General features: G+C 35.9%; 1 long non-coding RNA gene across 2 annotated transcripts in view; it reads right to left on the bottom strand.

Moving 5' to 3' along the window:
• LOC106880380 (uncharacterized) overlaps positions 1-12500 on the bottom strand; it is a 22505-nt gene that overhangs the window by 1128 nt on the left and 8877 nt on the right. The window contains exons 2-5 of one of the 2 annotated variants that reach the window (XR_008265369.2): positions 10626-10834; positions 5886-6020; positions 2273-2431; positions 1-430 (exon numbers count right to left, since the gene is read on the bottom strand). The exon at positions 1-430 is cut by the window's left edge and continues 1128 nt beyond it. This is a non-coding gene — a long non-coding RNA (uncharacterized LOC106880380). The remainder of the gene's footprint in view (positions 431-2272; positions 2432-5885; positions 6021-10625; positions 10835-12500) is intronic. The other variant, XR_001410736.3, reaches the window with a different exon arrangement.

The raw sequence follows: 12500 nt of genomic DNA, 5'->3' as shown, positions 1-12500 counted from the left end.
CTATGATCTTATTAAATGGGAAAAGTTTTCAATAGGATTTCCCACTCCAAGTTTACATTAGATTATTGCTACACATTTGTCCTCAAAGATAGAAATGTAAAATGTTAGAGAAAAAAAAACCTAGTTGTTTCTTGCAATGAATACACCTAAAGCAAAATTGCTTTCATGGACACTTAAAATACTAATGAGAATCCCAAAATTACTACTTTGCTTGTGTAGACCCCAAAAATCTTATATGGACAATAGTTGAGAACCACTGGTCTAGCTTGACTGCGTTGCGATTCAATATACTATAGGGTGGACAATTATTCTTAACAATAGAAACATGTATTCCGCTATTCTTATGCATTCATCGCTTAGACATCCACCCTCAGAGTGATCAATAATCCATACCCCTTGAAACGAGCGTTACTGGATGGTATATCACAATCTAAAGAGAAGGAAACGAATATTAGTCATATCAATGCAAAAACAGAATTTCGATGCATGTCCATACAAATTTGTCGTAAAATTTGTCATAAATCTGTCAGTTTACTTCTTGCAGACACACTTATATGTGTATGTGGGTGCATGTACTTATGTTTATGTCTCCGTGTGCGCGTGCATGTGAGTGTGTGTGGGTTGGTGGTCTTTGGGGTTGGGTGTGTATGTGCGTGCGTGTGGGAGTGCATATTGTTATATATATATACACATGCATTTGTGCATGTGTATATGTACATGAGAGTTGCGTTGCGGGACTGCATGTATGTCTATGCATGTGTGCGTTTGAGCATGTGCTTGTGTGTGTATCTGGACAAATAGTTTACTTAATGGAGGTATGGAGAGACATGTATGTATGGAAGATGGCTACTTCCGTATATTTACGTATGCATTGCGTGTGTATGTGTGTATCCGTGTGCCTGTAGATTTGTAGACAAAAGATGGGATGGCTGGGCGAACAGAATAAGAGAGGCTTGTTTTACGGACAAAGAGATAGATAGACATACACACACAAGCCCACGCACACATGCACATACGCACATATATGCATACGCACATATACACACATACATATGTATGTATGTAGTCAGATAGATAGATAGATACATACATACATACATACATACATACATACATACATACATACATACATACATACATACATATATACATACATACATAGATAGATAGATAGATAGATAGATACATACATACATACATACATATATACATACATACATACATAGAAAGACATTTATATGCCTATAAGTGCATGTGTGTGTGCGTGTGTGCGTGTGTACCTGTGTGCATGTGTGTATGTAAGTGTGTGTGAGTTCGTGTGTGTTCTACTTGAACAGATGATTATACAAACAGGCTGATAAATATGCAAATAATTGACAGGCAAAGCAACAAACTGACACACAAACGGACAGATGGGCGAATAGCTGGACATCTATACAAATATAAAGATAGACAGACAACCAATCTCGGGCGATAGATATATTGATGGCATTAACATTCATGCATCATTAATATATAGCATTGTATATATTGCAAAGCTTTCGTCTAATATTTAGGCCTTTTTTTAAAGCAGTAGAGCACTTCATAATGTTAATTTATTCACATTTATCTTCTGAAAGCTGTTGTGAGTATGCATATATTACACTTATATTTCGACGTTCCTGCCTGTTCCGTAGTTTCATTACTTTCGCAAAAACAGAAATGAATAAATACATAAAAGCCAAAATAAAATCTACTGTGCTTCTACAAACTGCGTATTTGTGATTCAATGTGTATGATTACAAGACCGTTTCTTCCTCCGCTGGCGATTGCATACGTAAAAAAAATGAAACTTAAACTATCTGGTAAATCTGAAGATTTATGCAGATATCTATATCAACATCTGCATATATAAATTATGCTATTTCCAGGATATTTAGATGTGCAACTAAACATATATTTTATAGGCATATATACACACCCACATGGATTATTCTCGACGTTTTTCGACAGAGTTAATTAAAATACGTGTACTGTTAAGCATCTATATACAGAAATAAACTAGATAATATAACTATATTAAAATAAATAACTGTATTCTACTCTAGATTTTGAAACATCAATGTTTGTTTCATGTACTACATACATAGTCATTAGTAGAGAAAGAGAGATCTTATAATCATTCTTCTCTTATAGTATGCGTCTTTCTTATAAGAGAAAATGCTTAAGACACTACTAAGTTTTTTCTAGCTCTCTTAAGAGAAAACAAATTCATCAGAACAAAGATACTCACATTTTTTCGGGAAATAAATTCAAACGAATGAATAAAGTGGCATGCCGCGTTAAGAAGCTAAATATCCAATAGAGTCATACAGGCTCAAGTGTGGCTGTGTGGATTCATTCAACAACAAATTCTTCAAGGTTGTGCCCCAGCTTGGCCGCAGTTTAATGACTAAAGCAAGTAAAAGATAAACGATAAAAAGTTACGATATACAAATTCCGCCGAGGTCGACTTTGCCTTTCATCCCTTCGGAGCCGATAAATTAATTACCAGTTACATACAAAAATCTCGGGCCTCGTAGAAAAGGATAAAAGATACGATATATATATACATATATATAATGGTGTATATGAGTGTTGACATACCAGTAATAGACAGGATGGTCACACTAGGATGAATGCTCAGTAACAACAACAACAATAACAACAACAATCCTTTTGCTGTATACGTGTCATATCTGAAGAATCAACACACAAGCTTTGTGCTAGCAGGGCTGTTATTAAAGACATTTCTTAGCATTCTTCCATGTATGTCTCACGCCTTTGTTATAATAGATCCTTACTTTAGAGCATTGCCTGAAATTATTTTGAGAGCAGAAATATAAAATCCTAAAATCTTCAAAATCCCCAGATCTAATCATGTTCTTTCAAAGAGTTTTGCAAGCAGGTTAAATAAATTACATGGCATTTCATTGATCTGTTTAATTAGATTCAGTTTCCTCCGACATATCACAAAGCATTCAAAGTATTTTATTCCAATTAAGATTTCACTTTCCTTGAACAAGTAATCTAACTAAAAAAACTAGAACAGTTATGCTTGACCAGAATATTAACATGGATTGGGAAGTACAGTTGTGTGAGTAAAATCTCAGTGGGAAGTAACCTGAGTTAGCGCCCTTTCTGAATAATTCCCCCAAATATCCCCACAAATATATGCACAACCCTAGATACACTTGGGTACTTGCGTATATGTGTGACATGCAAAGAAAGTGAGTGTATGTGTATGTTTTTGTGTGCGTGTGTGTATATGCATGTGCAAGTATGTGCGTGTGTCTATGCGTGAGAGAGAGAGGGAGAGAAAGAGAGTGGGAGAGAGTCCACGAGTGTATGCTTGTGTTCGAGCACAGGAAAGAGGGTGGAAGATGTCAAATGTTTGTACGACACGCATATGATACTACATCCATCCATCCATCCGTACATACATACATACATACATACATACATACATACATATACACGCACATGGATGGATGGATGGATGGATAGATGGATGGATGGATGGATGGATGGACGGGTAGATAGACAGATAGATAGATAGATAGATAGATAGATAGATAGATAGATAGATTGATGGATATAAAGTGGCCTACCGCATTAGAAGGAGCTAAATATCAAATGGAATCATAGAGTCTCACAGAAATCGAGGTACTTTTACTCCAAATATAGTGGAGACCGAAAAATATCTCATCCGTCTTTTTTGCAATGCAAGTTTTCAAATACATCTGAGCAGTAAACTGAAAAAAATCAGTCAACCAGATATATAAAAAATAACCGACTCTCAAGGATTGTTTAAGATTTATACATAGCAAGCAAAGAAGATAATTCTAATAAGATCAGTTGATCGAATGTTTTGGGACAATATAGATAATACAGATTGGAGTTGTTCTGGTCTTTTAGGCTAACTGGTGAAAACAGAAGATATGTTTCGGTCTCATTAGGCCTCCTCTTAGAAATATATTCTTACTCAGCAGGATTAAGACAAAGGAATGATGCTGTGTATGGATATCAATGCTCATTGCTTGGATAATGTTGTGACCTAAGTTTCTCAATTCATTATGTAACATTTGTTAAACCCAATGTATTTGTTTGTATACATTACTGTCTCTTGTGATATTTTTCTTCAGCCATAAAAACAAGCGCCCATTCTACTTAATCTATCACTTACTTTATATTAATAAGATAGCTGACCGTTTTTGTGGTAAAACAGTGAAAAACTGTTCCAAGCTGAAGCTCTCTCCTACAATACAATATTGCACAAATTCAAATTCTTCATCATTGCTTTTCTAGCAACAAGCATACTTTGTGTGTATGTGTTAATGTTTGTCACGTGTATTAGTTCAGGAGAATGGAAGTAAGAAATAAAATGTAATATTTCTGTCGGAAGGCGAGGTTTAGGAAACTGGTTCAACTCAGATAAATATATTAAACCATTTAGTTTAAGCTCTTGATAAAGAGAAGGATGTATTGCTTGGAGATAACTCCACATGAATCCTAAAAGTGTTTAATCTTCAGCAGGAAACTGAGATTTAAAATGTGTTTATTCTATTTATTTAAATTTATGAACTTATTTATGTCACGACTCTTCTCTACTTGTTCGAATACATGTGTGTTTATGTGTGTGTAAGGAGGGAGTGTGTGTAAGTGTGTTTGTGCGTGTGTATGTATGTATGTGTGCGTGTGTAAATGTATGCACATGTGAGATTGTATAAATGTATGTGTGTGTGTGTGTGTGTGTGAGTCTGTCCGTCTATATATATATATATATATATATATATATATATATATATATATATATATATATATACAGGGTGTCCACAAAGTCCGGGTACATGGGGATTAACACATACTTTAAGAAATCATTATTTCTTATATTTAATTGTTTGTTATGATTTTATTTACTCCAGGTACCCAGACTTTGTGGACACCCTGTATATATTTATATATATATATATATATATATATATATATATATATATATATATATATATATATATATATATATATGTGTGTGTGTATATATCAATGTTTACATTTATGCTCAGTTATAATAAAAACAATTTTACATTAATCTAATAAGTTACTCTGTACTTTTGTAGAGTACAAATTTATTTATTGTTCTTAAACAAGAATGTTGCTAACAATGACTTCGAAGTTTCGGTTAGCTAGGCCATCGTGGGACTGTCCGACATTGACCTAGCTCTGCGCTCAGACAAAATTATACTTATTATTATTATTATTATTATTTTCTTTTTGTGGCTCTGCTGATGACTGAGTTCAGCTCTTGGTAGACATCTACAGATACTACAGAGAAAACGTCCCCTTTTCACCAGACTGGCAGTGTTCATGTATGTATGTATGTATGTATGTATGTATGTATGTATGTATGTATGTATGTATGGCTGTGTGATCAGAAGTTTGCTTCCTAGCCAAATGGTTCCGGTTTCAGTCCCACTGCGTGGCACCTTAGGTGAGTGTCTTCTACTATAACCTCGGACAGACCAAAGCCTTCTAAATGGATTTGGTAGACGGAAACTGAAAGAAGCCCGTGCTATATATACATATACATATACATGTGTGTATGTGTGTGTGTGTGTTTATGTTTGTACCCCACTTGACAACTGGTGTTTTGTATGTTTACGTCCCTGTAACTTAATGGTTCGGCAAAAGAGACTGATAGATTAAATACCAGGCTTAAAAAAGTATCGGGGTTTATTCACTGGACTAAAATTCTTTCAGGCGGTGCCCCAGCATGGCCGCAGTGTAATGACTGAAACAAGTAAAAGGTTAAAAAGAAAAAAAGATACAAGACTGTAACAACCAGATAGAAAAGGAAAATGATAGAATACCGGATAAAATACCATGTAGCATTTATTCATTTTATATCCTAATCCAATCTTGCTTGACTTTCGCGAAGAACCATTGAGATTCTAGTCATGGGATTGATACATTTGACTGTTCTCTTCTCAATTGCTGTATTGGTCCTGTTATAAATACAAAAAAGAGGTTGTTAATAACATTGGTTAAAGTGATTGAATTGAGGGTATTACACTGTGTTAATATGTTGCTTATGTCTGAGTGGAAATACTTCATGAATCGTTCAAATATCTCTATTGCAATTATGAGATAACTAGAATTATACAAAGCATATTATAAAGCTAAATACGGGCACAAATATAGCTGTATGGTTAACATGGCTGTGTGGTTAACAAGCTTTGTAGCAATGTGGTTTCGATTTCAGTACCTCTACACGGCACCGTGGCTAAATGTTTTCCACTATAGCCCCGGGTTCACCAATACCTCTCAGGTTGATTTACCTGCTTCTACATACAAACTACAAATATATTCAAATTAATCAAATATATTGATCTATCCAACACATTCATACGACACGTATTAGCTGTTCAGAAGTAGCTAACAACTCACTGGCCTCAGAGAAATAAAATGGCGACTGTGATATTCAAACCTTTTCCAAATGCATTAAAGAAGTGAAAGCAATGGCCTCAGCTTAAAATAAAACTTGGTTTACTCAATAGTAATTACTAGGAACGTTTAATGAAGTATACCCTGGTCAAAAGAAAGTATCAGTAATTGAGCAATTTGGTGTTGGTGGTGATGGGGTTGTTTATCCCCAGTTCAAACTTGATCGGGAAGACAAGTAAACTGTAGATCAAAAACATTACAACCGTTACAATCCCATCTTTTTTTAAGTCAGAAAATATACTGATCAACGTATCTGTTCTCTCTGAAGATGGTAGGTTCTGATTTGAGGGCAGTTTGGCTGTTATTTCTAACTGATCGAACGAGCACGTAGAGATACCTCTTATCAGTGGCTGAACGTAGTCAAAAGCCGACTGTACTGTTCAATGTATCTGTTCTCTAGGAAGACGGTAGGTTCTGATTTGATGGAGGTTTTGGCAGCTGTTTCTATCTGATCGAGTGATCACGCACAGAAACCTCTTAACGGTGGTTGAACGTAGTCAGAAGTTTAGTGGAACATACTTGAGACTAAAGTTTCATTCTTTGCCAGAACTTCTTCCAGTTACATCATAAACTGCGTTGGTAAATGTATAAACGCCATAACCACTTCTGTTCGCTATCATTACTATATTCTTGTTAAGACGGTGAGCTGGCAGAATCGTTAGCACGCCTGGGGAAATGCTTAACGGTATTTCGTCTGTCGCTACGTTCTGAGTTCGAATTCCGCCGAGGTCGACGTTACCTTTCATCATTTGGGAGTCGATAAATTAAGTACCAGTTGAGTACTGGGGTCGATGTAATCGACTAGTCCCCTCCCCACCAAATTTGAGGCAGTGTGCTTCCAGCAGAAAGGATTACTATATTTTTGTTGGTCATTAGCAAAGTAGTTATTTTACCATTAATAATCTGTGTGTTGGCACTCTGTCGCTTACGACGTTGGGGGTTCCATTTGATCCGATCAACGGAACAGCCTGCTCGTGAAATTAACGTGCAAGTGACTGAGCACTCCACAGACACGTGTACCCTTAACGTAGTTCTCGGGGATAGTCAGCGTGACACAGTGTGACAAGGCTGACCCTTTGAATTACAGGCACAACAGAACCAGGAAGTAAGAGTGAGAGAAAGTTGTGGTGAAAGAGTACAGCAGGGATCGTCACCATCCCCTGCCGGAGCCTCGTGGAGCTTGAGGTGTTTTCGCTCAATAAACACTCACAATGCCCGGTCTGGGAATCGAAACCGCGATCCTATGACCGCGAGTCCGCTGCCCTAACCACTGGGCCATTGCGCCTCCACCATTAATAATGTACTGTGGTGACAATTACTATAGATTTTCCAGATCGAGTTACAGCAACGGGATATGCTATCTTTCAGTTTTACAAGTTAATATTTTTCTTAAATGGGATACTTACAAATTAAAAATCGTAATCTTTAAAGGTAAGAATCCTGTTAAACTGTCAAAACAATGGAACCGATACACATACGCATTTATATATATGTGTGGCTGTGTGGTAAGAAGTTTATTTCCAAGCCACATGGTTCACGGTTCAGGCACCTTAAGTAAATATCTTCTGCAATAGCTTCGGGCTGACCGTGCCTATAGCTTAGCGGTTCAGCTAAAATGACCAATAAAATAGGCCCCAGTTTTAATATAATGAAAAGAACAGGGGTTGAGTTGTTCGACTAAAAGACTTCAAGTCGGTTCCACAGAATGGCCACAACTAATGACAGAAACAAGAATACATACATACATACATACATACATACATACATACATAAACACCCACACACATACACACGCATGCATACATACATGCATACATACATACATACATACATACATACATACATACATACATGCATTCATATGTGTGTGTGTGTGTTTCTAATTGAGGTACAACGCCAGCAATGTTGTTTTGTCACAAGCAGATGGAGACATACACTTGCCCTCCCCCCCTCAATACAATGGAACATTCAGGAAATCACAGCCAGTGTGGAATGCACCAGCACTAGGCTAGTATAGTATAATCTGGAGCAAAGTTTTAAATAGTCACAAACACACGCGCACACACATACAGACATACACCATACATACATTCATCCGGTCATCCAACCATCCATCTGTCCACACATGCATACATACATACATACATACATAAACACACATACATACATACATACATACATACATACATACATACATACATACATATGGACATACGTATATACATACATCCATACACATACATACATTCACACATTCATAGACACAAGAGGAAAACCTACGCTGAACTATTGAGAAATCTGCTGTTACTCTATCCAGATTACAAGTTCAGGATTATACCTGTAATTATTGGGGTTCTGGGATATGTAACACATTGCTTAAATACCAATCTTCAGAAATTAGGTTTCTCAAAACTAGAAAAGAATTACGATGTAGTGAAATAAACACAGACTGATATTAATGTGCAGTGTAACGGCATGTAGTGTATCGAAAAATATGACGCTGGAGTAATGGGAGATAAGACGACGAGTATAATGGCTAAGTGCATGAGAAATGATGGTGTAGTGTGTGAAAATGTAAATTGTGGTGCGAAGAAAAAAGATAGAGTATCAGAAATGTGGCGTATAGGTATCTATACTGTGAAGTTGTAGAATTTCCAGTATCAGAACTATGGTGTAGCATAACAGAAAGTGGAATATCAAAAATTATAGTGAAAAATATCAGAAACTGAGGTGTTACAAATCATGGTTTTGAGTAATAAAACAAGAGTAGGGAAATCAACAATTAAATTCCACTTTGTTTAAGTTTGCCTTTGAAATAAGTCGAATCTTCTATACCAGTGTTTCTCAACCATTTTTTATCTATGGATCCCCTTTGGTTCCTATTTTACTCGGTTTGGTCTTCTTAGCCATTCAATGTTTAAAAACTCCGAGTATATTTCTATAATCAAATATTATTAGGAATTGTATTTAAAAAATTAAAATATTTTGTGCATTGTAAAAGTATAATCAATTTATGGCAGATAGATTTTAATAGCAAAAGCTTATATGGACCCCATATGAGGCATATGGACTCCATATGAGCCATATGGACTCCAGCTGAGAATCTGAGAATGACTGCTCTATACCATTCCCTTACAGTTGCTTATTTTCAGATGACTTGGAGTTGCGTTGAATTTGGTTAATTTTTCCTTTAGGCTTTCGGGTAAAATAAAGAGCTAGCCCAACACTAGAATCAATATAATTGACTATTTCCCAACCTCGAACTTCAGGATTTATCTCTATGTCAGAAACAATAATTAGCTGACGAAATGCTGAAAGCCGGATTAAAATGTCTAACAATTATTTATATATTTATTCTGTTTCTTTAATGTATTAGCTCAATCCTTAGAGAAACCGAGTTGGACTTTTCCGTGCCGACATATTGAAGTAATTTTTCAAGATATATGGAAGCGATTTAAATGTTTTATCCTAATAGGGATAAAGAGAGATGTTAATATTACTTATTTATGAATACAATCTACAAGCTGTCGGCCTTCTTCTAAGGTTTGGACGCATTTATTTCCTTGGTTAATTTCCACGTTTCTCATTTTGCATTCATTAACATTAGTTCAAGATCCCTCTCTTTCTCTCCCTCACACATATACATATGTATGTATGTATGTATGTATGTATGTATGTATGTATGTATGTACGTACGTGTGTATGTATGTATGTATATATGAGTGTTCGGGTGCGAGTGTGTGCACGTACATACATATATGCATATATATATGTATGTGTTTACAGACAGACAGACAGGTAGATAGATAGATAGATAGATAGATAGATAGATAGATAGATAGATAGATAGATAGATAGATAGGGTACGTAAACCTAACATGAAGAAAAAATGCATTAATTTAACCTTGTAGTAACCTTCCCGGTCGTCAATATGTTTCAACAACTACTCGCTTCATCAGCCGGTGTTGGAACAGAAGGACTTTATGGTATGAAATCTTACTACAAGTAGCTGTTCACCACGAAGAACTGAATATTATGCAACTGGAATATAAAAGGAAAGCGAGACAAACCTATTCATACATTGCAAAGAAAAAAACATGACTTACATCGATAGGGAAAATACATCACAAGTGTTCTACTAGGAAAAGCAATAAAATAGTTAGGAGTGATTTTGAGGTAAGCAGGTATTCCTGAACCGAATTATTTATTCACTGAGTATTATCTTTTAGTAATTAACCGTCTGTCAGAGCCATGGTTGAGCCATTTGTTAGCGTTTAAGCTGATATTTTAACAGAAGGACGTATCTCTGAAACGCCTATAAAAATAAAATATGCATATATTAGTAAACGTTATCCTGCCGAGATGTCAAAATGTTTTTATGTCTACTATACTTACAAATATCCGTACACACATACATACATTAATGTGTGTTATTTCTTTACTACCCACAAGGGGCTACACACAGAGGGGACAAACAAGGACAGACAAACGGATTAAATCGATTATATCGACCCCAGTGCGTAACTGGTACTTATTTAATCGACCCCGAAAGGATGAAGGGCAAAGTCGACCTCGGCGGAATTTGAACTCAGAACGTAGCGGGCAGACGAAATACCGCTAAGCATTTCGCCCGGTGTGCTAAACGGTTCTGCCAGCTCGCCGCCATTACTGTGTGTGTATGTGCGCGTGTATATATATATGTGTGTGTGTGTGTGTGTGTGTGTGTGTGTGTGTGTGTGTGTGTGCATATATATCCTGTGTTTTCTAAAATCACAAACATACATACACAATTTATATGTGTATACTTGACAACCGGAGTTGATCCGTTCATGTCCCCGTAATTGAGCAGTTTGGCAACAGAATTGAATAAATAAGTATTGGGGGGTCGAGTCATTCGACTAAAAATTCTTCAATGCGGTGCCCCAGCATGGCCGCAGTCTGATGACAGATACAGTGTGAGAGGGGGAAGGGAGAGGGAGACAGTGACAGAGAGACAGACAGACAGACAGACAGAGAATATGTGTGTTTCATATTTTTATGAATGAACTTACAATGAGACTAAATTTACCGAGAAATAAAAAAAAAATGATTGGCAAATATTTCCACAGACCGCTGCTGCACAAAGCATTCATATTAAGAGAGATGTTAACATACTTGATATAATAGACCAGATAATCTGAATTAATTAAAATTCTAAATTTTGTGATGAGAGCAAACATTAGTTAAACGACTAATTCTTACTCATAACCTAAGGGAGACAACCCAGAAATTCTCATTAGATATGGATTTCAGTTAAAAGTGATTGTGATCTTCAACGGCACGGAGACAATTCTAGACATGTTTCTGTGTAATTAAACTTCTTCAAAGATTTTAGAGTGAATAAAGACACAGGGAGGAATTTGATGTCAGACTTTATATAACTGATGTAAAACATTTTAGTGAACAAAAATGAGCAGAATAATATAGTACACACACACACACACACACACACACACACCACATATATGCTTAGAGATAGTGAGAGACGTACACATACATACATACATACATACATACATGTATTTTAGGGAATTCTCGATCGTTGTTTTCTGACGATTATAGTCCTTGTCTATATATATATATATATGTGCAATCATGTGCATTGACTATAGTCAACGAACATTAGCTCTTATTTCTAGTAGCGTAGATGTTTCTAACACCTTAGTCATATTTAGTGACGATTATAGGTTTCCCTTTTGGTAAAACATTGCACACTGCAGTCTATTTTAATTTATATATATATATATATATATATATATATATATATATATATATATATGGTATTAATTGATAGTAGGAGAATAGATTTCGTGTTAGACTTTTATTAAGTACAGCATATGTTTCGACCCATGAGTCTGTGTCGCTTCAGGCACATTGATAAAGTTAATACTAATACCCTAACTGCCACTGCGAAATTCTTGAAGTAAACCCAACGGAAGTGT

Source organism: Octopus bimaculoides, chromosome 13 (genome assembly GCF_046866305.1).
Source record: "Octopus bimaculoides isolate indiv1 chromosome 13, ASM4686630v1, whole genome shotgun sequence".
Taxonomy (NCBI): domain Eukaryota; kingdom Metazoa; phylum Mollusca; class Cephalopoda; order Octopoda; family Octopodidae; genus Octopus; species Octopus bimaculoides.
This window is presented reverse-complemented; position numbering and strand designations above follow the sequence as displayed.